Raw genomic sequence first — 12,951 nt, forward strand, 5'->3', positions numbered from 1 at the left:
TTCTTAAAAGATAGCTATGATGTGGAATCAATGAAATTTTTATGCTTTATTACACTGAAATTCATCACTGCAGTTTATAGTTTAAATATGTAAAGAATGGAATCTTTTACCCATGCATGATTCTGTAATATCCTGTCTTGGTCATTTGGAAAATATTGGTTTACTGAGTTATGCAGATCTTCAAATGTTGGCAGATTTCTTTCTGTAATATCAGAAATTCACATTTGTTAATGTCAATAACTGATATCATCAGAAAAGTCTCTTGGTGGTGGACACAAATTTCCCAAACTTCTAATTTTTGCTTGAAAGCTCAAATTTTGTTATCGGCAACAAATACTGACAGTTGTTTTCCTTCAAATGACAGGATTTTTTTAAAAGATTGGCATCTGAGCTAACATCTGTTGCCAATCTTATATATTTTTTTCCTTCTCCCCAAAGCCCCCCAGTACATAGTTGTATATTCTACTTGTGAGTGCCTCTAGTTGTGCTGTGTGGGACGCCACCTCAGCATGGCCCGATGAGCGGTGCCATGTCTGCCCCCAGGATCCAAACTAACAAAACCCTGGGCCACCAAAGTGGAGCAAAAGAAAACCACTCTGCCATGGAGCTGGCCCCTAAATTTTTTCATTTTTGAGAAAATACCTGCCACACACTCAAGTCTGAACAGCCGCTGGTTACGAGTCATTCTTTTGAGGTCACATGGTCTTTGTTTGAAAGAAAGTGGCTGGTTTAGCTCTAAGCTCAGACTGTGGCACAAGTGCTTGTCCTGACCTTGTGTGTTGCTACAAATAATAGTATAATTTTAATATCACTCACGGAAGTCTATCCCTGGAAATTTCTTTTGCTCCTATTCTCTATTTTTCCTTTGGTAGCTTCCTCTAGTTCAGTGTCACCTACAGTCTGATGGAGCATCTTTCATTTTTTTCTTTTGTCCTGATCTCACTGTCAGTTTACAGGAAACTTGAAGACTTTTGTAGGAGCTCTGACATTCCTCGTTCAGAGGAGACTTTCTGAGCACTGGTTGAGGGGAGACTGACAGGTCTTATCTCAGTTCCAGCTCCCGTCCTGATGGCGTGTTCTGAAAGGTTTATGAAATTCAGAGAATTCACAGAAGTTGAGTGCCCAGAACATGAGTTAGTTGGATTGATTACTTAGTAAGCAAATGCACCATCAGAAAACCTGGCCCAGCCAGCAGGACCAGGCCCCAGAGGACTTGGAAGCTTTTGTGCAATCAGATGTTTACACTAACAGCCCAAGTGAAAGGAAAAGCAGTGGGACAGAGGTTTTCCAACCTGACTGGGCAGTCAGTGACGTTTAGCTGCAGTGCATACAGAGCCTGATGTTTGCCTCCTGTGGAAGTATTTGTACTCTAGTAGTGTGGGGCGAAGCTTCTGGATCTTTAGGCATGAGTTCGATTGACTAACTTACGTTCTCAATTCTTGTCTTCCTCTCTCTCCAGAGAAGTTCTGAGCTGAATTGCGATTAAGACTGGGCACACCTAGGCAGATTAGAGTAAGCAGGAATTTCCATCTTGGGCCAGAACAGCTTGGCAGCCGTGACTGAAGAGTTGGTTGATTAACTGGTTAACTGATTCTCAGCTTTGTTTCAGGAAACAAAGACTTGGAGGAGCAGGGAGTTTGAAGATGGTTTGAGGGAAAAAATAAAACATAGGCCTAGGGAAAGGAGGTTAAAGGTTAGGATCATTGACAGTATTTGTGACCAGGGCCTGTGACTTCTTTTTCTTTCCAAATGTCTTTCTGATGTACCCCTTGCTCTGTTCCCACTGTAACCTGGTCATTTTGCCTCTCTCCTGGGCATCTAAAACACCCCCATGAATTCCTCCTCCTGCTCTCCCATCTGTCATGCACCTGGCCACCTATCCAGTTTTCTAAAAACACTACTTTCATCCTGTCACTTGCGTGTCTGAGAACCTATGATAGCTTTATGGTTACTGCTGTATTGAGATTAAACTCTGCTTGGTTTCTGAGATGTTCATAATTTATCCAGCCAACTGCGGTTCCCTCCCCCACCCATCGTGAGCCCTCTCCCAGTAAGACTTAGCCTCCTCTCTGGCTCCCTCACCTGGTGTGCCAGGTCCTGCCTTGACCTTGGCTTTTACGTCAGTCTAAAACGCACCTCCTCCTCTCTCTCTATCCATATCCTGCTGTCTTTCCAAGCTCACCCTTCTCATTTCCTGCAGCCGCTGGTTACTGTTCTCTTTGCCTGATTCTTCCTGCTGTTGTAGTTTTTCCTCATCCCCCACCTGACCCCCGCATTTCCACTTAGCAGTACGAGCATTTTTGATTGCCCACTGTGCGGAGCAGTGTTCCACGTCTTGTGGAGGATTTAACAATGAGTACGAAAAGTAGTAGCTACAGTTGGTTGAGTACAAACTATGTGTCAGGTGCTGTGCCCTTTACTACATTACCTCTCATCTTCACAAGCACCCCAAGAGGTAAGTGGTTGTCCCCCTTTTCATAGATGAGGTGACTGAAGCTAGTGGTGACTAGGATGTTCCTAGTGGAACAGCCAGAATTCAAGACAAGGTCTGTCTGCCGCCAAAGCCTGCCTTTATTACTGCCTGTGGAAATAGTTTCTGCCCTTAAGAGTGTTCACAATCCAACAGTGAAGACAAGTACATGAATATCACTTTTCTGCCTTTCTCCCTTATTATATTCCAGATACTTACACTGGACTAAGGGGTTCGATCTTGGGAGTGGTTTGGACATAGCTGAACATAAAAGAGATTAATTCAGCCACTGAACTGCACTGAGTGGTGTAGAGTAGAACACAGAGAGTTAGGAGGTGGAGAGTCAAGTGGAAGGTGCTGTGACATCCACCAAGAGGCTACAACTGGTGAAGTCACAGAAGGGGAAGATGGTATAGCAGAGGTGGAATTTACGGATGTTGGCATGTAAGTTAATATGCAGAAGAGGGAGGGGTAAAAAGAGAGAACCTGAGAGATTGTATTGCCATTAACAGAAGTAGGGAACCGTGGAGGCAAGAGAGGCTTTGAGAGGAAAATCAGCTTACTTTGGCCATGCTGTTTTAGACAGCAGTATATCCACTCAGGGATGCCCACCAAGAAGTTGCAGATACAGCCCTGGAGTGCAGACACATGTTAGTCCCAGCTGGATTAAGGATGGGAGCTTTGTCTTCCTAAAATCTCGGAGTCAAAAGTGCTTTAGAGTCTTATCAACTGATGAGTGGATAAACACAATGTGGCATGTCTATGCAGTGGAATATTATTTGGCCATAAAAAGGAATAGGTACTGATACCTGCTATGACATGATGGACCTTGAAAACTTTAACCTAAGTGAAGAAGCCAGTTACAAAAGAGCACATATTGTATGATTCATTTCTATGAAATGTCTAGAGGAGGTAAATCCAAGAGACTGAAAGTAGATTAGTGGGTGCCAGAGGCTGGCGGAGGGGAGAATGCTAACGGGTATGGAGTGAATAAAATATTCTGGAATTTTTTGATGGTGATGAAGATGTTCTGGAATGGGATAGTGGTAATGGATATACAACCTTGCAAATATACTAAAACCCATTGAATTGTACACTTTAAAATGCTAATTTTATGGCGTGTGAATTATATCTTTAAAAAAATGGAAGAAAGAAAGTACCTCAGACATCACCTTACCCTATCCCCATCCAAGTGGTTCAGTGCCTTCATCCATCCTCTACTTTCACATCTCCTGTCATAGGGACTGACTTGCTTGCACAGCAAGCCGTTCCATGTTTTTGGACCTCTAGTTGGTATACGTGGCAGAGTAAAGAACACAGACTCTGCATGTTAGACCATCCTCGCTCTGCCACCTACTGACTGTGTGACATTGGGAAAGTTTGTTAACTTCACTAAGGCTCAGTGTTATCATCTACAAAATGGGGAGAATAATAGTACCACCTCATAGGGTTGTGTGATGACAGTGAAACAATGCCTGTAGAGTGTGTAGTGCCTGGCACAAGTCAACGCCTGATCAATGGTAACAATTAGCTGTTTATTACTTCTCACCTGTCCTTTACTATACCACCAAATACCTGGCGAGAGCTCAGTCACTACACTTTGTATTTGGTTGTCGATAGCCCAGAAAATCGACAGCACCAAGTTGAGGAACACAGGGCAATGACATTGTTGGAATAAGCTGTGAAAATGTAGTGTTGGTTAGAGGTTGAGTTTTTTAAGAATCTTGATAGGCTCTACTGATGCTTTGACTGTCAGTGAGGTCAGTTTGCCAGCGATGTTGTTTTTCCCTTCAAGAGGCACGTGCCCAGTGCGGCCGGAGGTCTGAGGTGCTTTTGCATGGCACAGCTGCCTGGTGGCCCAGTCAGATACGGGGGGCTTTGTGTTGAGTTTCAATGTTTCTCCCCCTCTGCCAAAGGTCCAAGAATATTAAGAGAGTGGAGAGCAGCCTTGTTTAGCATAAGGCAGCTGACCCAAACCTTCCTAATATCCATATGCTCTTTGGTAACTAAAAGATATAAACAGAAAGACAGTTTGTAAAAGTGTGTGAAAGTAAGGAGGAGTCTCCTAGATTCTTGTCCTAACCTCAGACTCCTTATCCTTGTCTTGGCTGAGGTTAGAGCAGTGCTATGAAACGATAGGGCACCAAATCCTGGACAGGAGACCCTTCATTTAGGTTCAGTCATCTAGAAGATTCGGTAACCTTTTACAACCATTTGTTATATTATGGGTCTAGTGCAATCTCGATGTTAGCTGAAGATGTCTGGGTAATCTCTTGTATTGCTTCATAAAACACTGTAATAAACCCAACGGCAGCCATCGATAGCTTCGAACATCCCCTCCCACCTCTCATTCCCTCTGCGTCCTACCCCCCACCCCTAACTCACTCTCCCTGCTGGGCAGCTGGAACCGCAAATCACCAGTGTTACTTTGAGAGGAATAAAACAACCTAAATCTCTCCACCTGCTTTTTTAACTGGTTTGTTTGTTTCCAGATGTCGGTAGTGTGAAGCATTTCCCCTAATTAATGTTTGAGCCTTCTTGTTGATATTAATTCAGCTCTGTTGAATATACTCTATTAAACTAACTCTGTGGATGGGAGAGTAAATCTGAATTTCTCTCTGTTCTCGGGAGACATCATAATATTTCCTATTATCTGAGGTTATTGTTTTGCTAGGATATTAATGAGTAGTTTCCCTGCTGGAGTTATCATTGCTTCTTCCTTCCTTCAGCCCCAAACAAACTGTTTTGAATTAACATGGAAACCAAGCTTAATTTCTTGACTCATCTCCCCTGGTTCTGGATCTCTTTCTGTTTCATGCCACTGTGGATAATTTGGCGCGCCCATCTGTGCATTTCCTCTGACCCTGCCACTGATGATGATGAACCCTCCACTCTGTTGCTTTTCATTTAGTTCTAAATTATTTCTGATCATGTGTGCTGTATTTTCTTCATTTAGACCCAAGGTATAACTAGGGAAGAGAGCTGAACAAAGGAGTCTGTTCTTTCTTTCTCTCACCCTGGTGTTGGGTGGACAGTGCTGTCCGGCATGTCCGGTGGGATACCAGCTGGTCCTGCCTTCTGTGACAGCCATGGGGAAGGTGCCTATCGGCGCAAATCCAGATGGGTGACGGCAGCCTGTTTACCTTACTTTGTGCTGAACGAGATTCTTCAGATATTGTGACTTTGAAGTACTGCTTCTATTTTTATTATCTAACATTTATTAAATGTCAACTGCGTGCTCTGTTACACACAGAGAATAGCATGGTTCTGACTTGATTCAGAATCTAGACTGTTTTGTAGAGTTTGGTTTCAGCCCTAGTGACTGAAAAAATGTAAAGTGGACAGTGTGTGTCATTCTAGGGCAGGTTTTCCAAATATTTTCTATGAATCAACATTAGACCTGCCCTTGGGGGAGACATAGATAAAACAAGGCACAAAATAAGAGAGAGAGAAATAAAGTACACTGGAACTTGCTTTAAAGGGACGATTTATTTAAAAGTAAGATTTAATTTTTACTCTTATTTCAAGCGATAGGTTGAGTTTTCCAGCTATTTTGGTCCCATCTATGTTTTTCATTCCGCAAAGAACGTTTTGATCTTTTCATTTGGCCCAAGGCGGAAGTGGTGGCTTGGCTCAGCTGAAAGGAAAAGCCTGGAACTTGAAGGAGCCCGAGTTTGGACCGCATCTCACTTAACCAAGCAGTGGCAGAGCCCTGGTCAGTTACACTCTTTGTACATCAGGTTCTACGCGTATGACATCAGGGTGACAGAGTGGTGGTTAAAACGTAACAGGAGTGGAAGGGAATTTTCTGGTTTAAAATCAGGAAATACAACTTGAAGCCTCATAACTTACTCCTAAATAGGTTACTTTCCTATCTCTGAAATGAGGCTAACACAACTCCCAGGGCTGTGATGAGGAACAAATATGGTGGTGGCCGTGAAAGCACTTTGTAACCTGTGAAGTGCTGAACCAATGCTAGTTGTTATGAAGAGTAGTGGTGAGATGGACTGCTAGCTACACGCTGACAGCATTGAAAAGTATTTATCCTGAGAACTCTTACTACCATTTGTACATATTTATATATAAGATATGGATCCAAATGTATCTACTCGTGCATTCACTGACTTTCTTTTTAAGGAGTAAAGTGCAGGGGCAGCAGGGTTGAGCTGAGGACTGAAATTAGTGGGTTGACTCCTACAGAAGTGCCTCTCCACGCCTCACAGGAGAGAGGGAGCTCCTGAGGGCAGGGACCACATCTACACACATGCGCATCCCCAGGATCAAGGACAGGGCCAGCACCTGGGGGCAAATGTTCCCTAAACCCAGCTGAAGATTGAAAACACAGCCTCAGCAGGAACTTCTGTTATTTAATAAACTTTCTCCCCCTGCCCCCATCCACTTCTTTATCCAACTACCCCATAAAGCAGATCCTTGTATCATTACTGAAATATAAAAATCTTGCCTTTGGGGGTTGGGAGACAGAAGACTTACTTTCTATTTTGGTTATTAAATGTCTGAGTATTTATGTGTAGGTATTTTGGGTTGGGTCTACTTCTTTTTCTTTTTTTTTTTTTCAATTTAGTTTCTGTATTCCTCTTTCCCCGCCAAATTTGTAAGTCAACCATATCACCTCTCCAGCGGGCCTTATTAATTAGCATTCGGAAAGCAGTTCATCCATTGGATTGGGGGGAAGGGTAACTGGAGTCAATTTGTATTCTGAAGAACAAGGTATTATTGTGTGTGCTGAGCTTCATCCAAGTGCTAAATGCTGGAAAATGCATGAAGAACACCATCCTTCCTCTAGCAGGAGGCACAGTCTGATTCCAAGGCATGAAAGCAGTAGATATATTGAGACACTTTTCATTTTTACTCCACTCACTGTTTTCATTCCTTGAAAGTGTATGCATGTCTGCGTGTTATAAGAAGTCATTTAAAAAACAAGCACGATGCTTATCTATTCAGATGGGTCTTATTTTGGAACTATTGTCCTTTCATGTAAATAGATTCCCTTTTTTAACAAGGCCATTAATGCTATTTACCTAGTAACACTTGAGTGTGTCAGTAATATTACTTTTGTCAGTAGAGCACTTCAGTAATTATTGCATTGTCTAGTATTAAGTACCTTCACTGCTTAGAGAACAGTGTTCATGCATCTAAAGAGAAAGGCCCAAATACATAAGGCACGTTTTTACCTTCAACAATAAGTGTTACATTTCTCCAAAGACTGAAATTTCCTTTTAGCCTTGGGCCAAGGAGACAGACTGAGAATCCAAGAATTTAGAGATGGTGAGTACCTCATTCACCCTCCTAATCCGATGCTGGAATACCTTCTATGGCAGCCCTGGCAGATGGCTGTCCATCTGCTTGTATACTTCCAGTGCTGGGGAGCTCATCATCTCCTGAGGCAACTCATAAATTCTTTCTTATTTGAGCTAAAATCAGCCTGTAACTTCTATCCATTGGTCCTGGCTGTGGAGCAACCCAGGAAAGATCTTAAGCATTTGAAGACAGCCACCACATCTTCCTTTAGTCTTTCCCAAATTAACTAGATTCTTCTAAATTAAGACTTTTTCCTGGAATCTGGAAGAACAAGAATGGAAATGATTGAGTGTTAAACCATGCAATACCCAATACAAAACTTCTGTTACAATTGCAGCTAGCAGGTAAGCATCTCTCCTAATATTTCAAACTTGGACATAACCCACTATGTAGTACAGTTCCTGAGTGTAACCCATCCCTCATTTAGCTAGGATTAGTCAGAAATCTGTCCTGGGTGGATAGAAATCCTGCTCTCTCATCCCTTTTGCTATTCTGAATTCCTTGAGAGGGCACAGCTCCTAAAAATTGCTATGAGATAAAATTTAAAGGCTTTCCTTTAGAAGGGAAAATTGAATGCACCAGAAAATAAACTTTTTGAAACTAGAAGCCATGTCCAATTTTTCTTTCTGTCCCCTACAGTGCCTAATGTCATACCTGGCAGATGGAAGCTGTTGATGAATTATTGTTCTTTTGAGCTGCAAAAGAGAACTGGCCAACATTATGTTGAAATATATATGTATTTGGGAATGCATGCACGCAGACACACCTGTGTGTGTGTGTGTATATATACACCTGTGTGTGTGTGTGTATATGTATATATATGCACCTGTGTGTGTGTGTGTGTGTATATACACATACAGAGAGACGCACATATGTACACGTAGATATGGACATACATTTTTTTTACCTTCAAATAACTTGATATTATCTTTGAGTCATTCATAATGATTCATAGGCGGCCTTGATGCCACTGTTCAGACACAACTGTTCTCTGGATAAACTGCGGACCCACACACCGGGCTGATGTGAAAAGCATCCTCTTATCTGGATCTCCTGAGGCGGCCGCGTGGAGAAGGCAGACCCTTCTCTCGGTCCTGCCATTGCTGAAGTCATTGTGCTTTGCTCCCGGTGGAATACGCCGCCCTGTCCCTCATCTTCCTGCCTCTTCCTCCTGTTCAATTGTCCCGCTTCTTTGGTTGCTCTTGTTATTGGAGATTGAGAAGGCAACAGTGAAAGGGTGAAAAAATGCAACTTATTTAGTCCTTGCCTCACATTTTACCCAGTTTGACCCAAACGAGTTTACCCCCTCCCCAGAGGGCTGTCTGACCAGCACCCTCCACGCAGCCTGCTTCCCTTCTGGAGCCGGGAGCCCTGAGTTTAACCCAGCTTTGCTTCTCCCTCCTGAGTGGCTTGTTTCTGTCACACGGTGCCATGGAACCTGCCTAGACTGACTGTGAGATCAGGTGAGGAAAGGAGGACACGGACCCATGGAGCCCACTACTAGTAAAATGCCGCTTTGAGCAGTGAGCGTGGTACCCTCCTATCTTGGCTCTGTCACAAGCCTTTACCAGTGCAGGTGAATGCCGATGCCCCCGTTCCCACACGGGCGCAGCCAGAGAGGTGGGCCTCCAGATCCGAGTAGGCCTGTAGAAGATCCAGGCTGAGAATTCTGGGGGTGCACTCATGCCAGTCTGTGCTAAGGGTCCTCGGGCCCAACTCTGGAGTTAGATAAACCACAGGGCCCTGCAGTCTGCCACCCCTCACCCAGTCTGCTGGCCTAGACTATGACCATGTCACGGAGTTAATGGATGTGAAATATCATACAGAAAATCCCTGATGTCAGATGGACGAAAACTGTTAGAAGGAGAAGGCTCTGCCTCTGCGCTATGTTTTACTTGACTGTGCACTCCAAGGGGCCAAGCCCAGGATGTGTCTTGCTTTCTATTTTGTCTCCAGTGCCGGGCACATAAGAGGCACTGAAGATTTCTTGAAGAAGAACTAACTGGCATGGCGGCTTACCTCCTCTGCAGTGCAGAAAATGGAAACTGAGGCACGTGGCGGGAATGAACCAGGTTCTCACGTCAGGGATGAGAGCAGGGCTGAAGAATGAGAGGATGGTTGTGTTCTGATCCGGGATGATCCAAATTTTCGTTCTCACTTCAGTGGGAGTGGTATTCTTTATGTCTAGACTAATAAAATGGAGATAAGAGATGTTGGGGGGAGTGAGCTGTGTTCTAATAGAGTTGTCCAGGGGAGGTGTGCTTCTCAGCCTGAGACATAGTCTTTGCAGCCAGTGAGGCTGAGCAATATGCTGTTACGATGTGTGGGGGCCATGTACGTCTAAACCCACATGCATATGTATTTACTCTTTGCTAAAACTTGGCCATAATGTCATTAGGCAAAACCACTGCCTATTGCATCCTTTAAGGCAGGAGTAAAAATCAAAGGACAGTTTCCTTTCTTCTTTTTTTTGTGACTGGGTTAAGTGGCTTTATTAGAGAAAGCCAGGATTACAAAGGACTTAAGAGTTGGCATTGGGGCCTGTTTTCTTGCCAAAGGCGGGCACAACACTGACAAAGCGCTGGTTGTACCACAACCGCCGCGTGGCCCTGCCTGTCTTCTTCTTTGTCTCCTGTTTGGCCACGTCCGGAGTCTGACCTCTTACTTGCCCAGCACAGGCCAGGGAACCAGTGACTTCACCTCCAAGCATGCAGCCGGCTACTTCCAGAGTGGTCAGCCGCTGGCCCAGGGTAGCCTCATCCTCTGGGGGCCAGCCTGCAGGAGCACGACCTCATCTTCTGGAGCGAGGCCCACCAACGAGGCTACGGGAGCCTTGATCTGGGCAACTGTCTCCTGGCCGGTCACCTGAGGGTGGGTAGCTTCCGGGTGCAAAGAGCTGCCTGTCGGTGACTAAACCGTGGCCACCACTGCCGCGATCACCAAGATGGAGTGGAGAAAGAGGAAGGAGCGAGGGCGCGTGTGTCCTGGCCGCCTGCTGTGCAACAGTTCCCTAAGTTCAATGCTGCTTCTAAACTGGTTCTGTCAGACGTCATCCTCCAGGAATGGGCCCTTTATCCCCCAAACAGGTGATGAGAAGGACAGAATTATTTTCGTTTAATCTGGGTTTGCGTGTAGTTCTCTGGCGGGATTGCTGCATGTTAACAGTGTCGCAACAAGGATATTGTCAGGCTCTCACTTCCTTCAGCCTCAAGACCCTCAGACGAGAGCCCCAGCATCAGCTTGGGTTTGTAAAAGCTTCAGGCTTAGTGGGACCAATGGTTTCACATTGCCAGGCAGGCAATTTCACCTGACTCACGTGGACCAACGACGGAAGTGAATGCGATTTGCCAGATTGCAGACCCCACAGCCCCTATTCCACGCTGGTTCATTCATTCAGCACATTTACTGAGCAGCTACTATACTGGCATTGCCCTGTTAGTATGAAACTTTTTTTAAGTCCATACTCTCATTATGAACTAGTGATGAAGCTTCAAAGGGACCTTTGGAAGAGAGATGGTGGGTAAAGTTAAAAGCAAGTATTCTGCTTCGTGGACACGCCTGAGGCAAGCACAAAGAAGGGAGGAGCTAAAAATAAACCCAAGAGAACCAGTTCACAGTCTGTTAGTGAACGCAGACGTGAAACAAGTGAGTGACCAAAGTCTAATGAGTGCACGGGAGGTCTAGACACGGGAGTAGTAATTCTGTAGGGAAAGGGCCAGACAGCAGGGTAGGAGAAACTTCTAGTAGGAGGAGATTCCTAAACTGAGTTTTGAAAGGTAAATATGCACTTGTGTACATGTGTGTGTGTGTGTGTGGGCAGGGGCGGGTTCCAGGCAGAATTCAGTGTGTTAAAGGCACAGAGCATAAAATAGGAAGGGCCGAGAACTGACTGTAGGCAGTTTGGTGTTGATGTGTGGTAGGGGAAGAGGGTGAGGCAGGAGAAGTGAGCGGGGAGCTTCTATGCTGCGCTAGGGAGTTTGGGACTCAATTTTACCTCAAAGGCCAATAGGGGTCATGAAAGGGTTTGAGCGGGGCGTGAGGTGGTGAAGCGCGTTTCAGGCCCATGGCTCTGACAGTGCCTGTGCACGTGTGGGAGGGAGCCAGTCTGCAGGTAGCGAGAGCAGTGAGAAGACTGTTGCAGTAGTTTCTAGGAGACGGTGACAGGCTGATGGCATGTGCCACCAGCAAAGTGAGGACAAGTCACCGGGTCATTTGGGCCTCAGTTGGCCCCAATTATTGCAGGGGGTTCATTATGAACTTGTGACAAACCTTCAAAGAGACCTTTGGAAAAGACATAGTAGGTAAATTTCAGATCACGTGTTCTTGGTGGATGCACCTGAGGCAATAATAAGACAGAAGACGCTAAAAACAAATCCAGGAGGACAAACTCCCTGCTGCAGGCTCCAGCCACCCAAGAGCTCAGGCCCTCCCGACTTACCCATGATGCCCAAGCACGCCGACCCCTGTCTGTCCAGCGCAGCACAGCACAGCAGAGGAGAGGTTCTAGGGGAGGGAGCCCCGCTTCCCCACCCTTCTGCTTTTCATTCTAGGCAGCAGCCTGAGATAGCTCAGCTGGGCCAGCCTCATTCCCCTCTGACGCACCCCTGCTGTGGAATCCGAAAATGATCCGGACTGACCTCCCCACCCCTTCCCCACCCCCAGCTGAACCTGGGAAGTTAACTGTCCTGGAATTAAATTTTGATCGACAAGTGGCACTGACATTCAGGAGTAAAGAAAGCAGGGAGCAAGAAGTGAGAACTCCAAAAAACTCAGCAGCTGGTAGCAGAAGGAAGAGAGAAGAAAGTGGGCAGGGGACAGCCACACTGGCGCTAAAGGCAGGCATCTCTGGCATTGCTGCCACCCTCTGACTCTTAGAGGGCTCCTTGCTTCTAGGCCCAGAGGCCTTAAGTCAAGGGAAGAAAGTCAGAATCGTCCTTGCAGGAAGGGGAGAAACCAGGGTCTGCGTTAGGCCGCAGCCGAGGCTCCCTCCAGACCCAGTGGCAGTCCCTCTGACCTTGCCCTAAGGTCCTCCCACCTCGCTGTCCATAGGGTGAGCTCACCAGGCACAAGAATAAGGCGAAGCGTTTCACTTAGACGGTATTTTTCTTCCCAAACACCTAAGCCTGTGCCTCCTTCCTGATCTTGCATCCTTCCAGTAAAAA

Source organism: Equus quagga, chromosome 14, assembly GCF_021613505.1.
Source record: "Equus quagga isolate Etosha38 chromosome 14, UCLA_HA_Equagga_1.0, whole genome shotgun sequence".
Classification (NCBI taxonomy): Eukaryota; Metazoa; Chordata; class Mammalia; order Perissodactyla; family Equidae; genus Equus; species Equus quagga.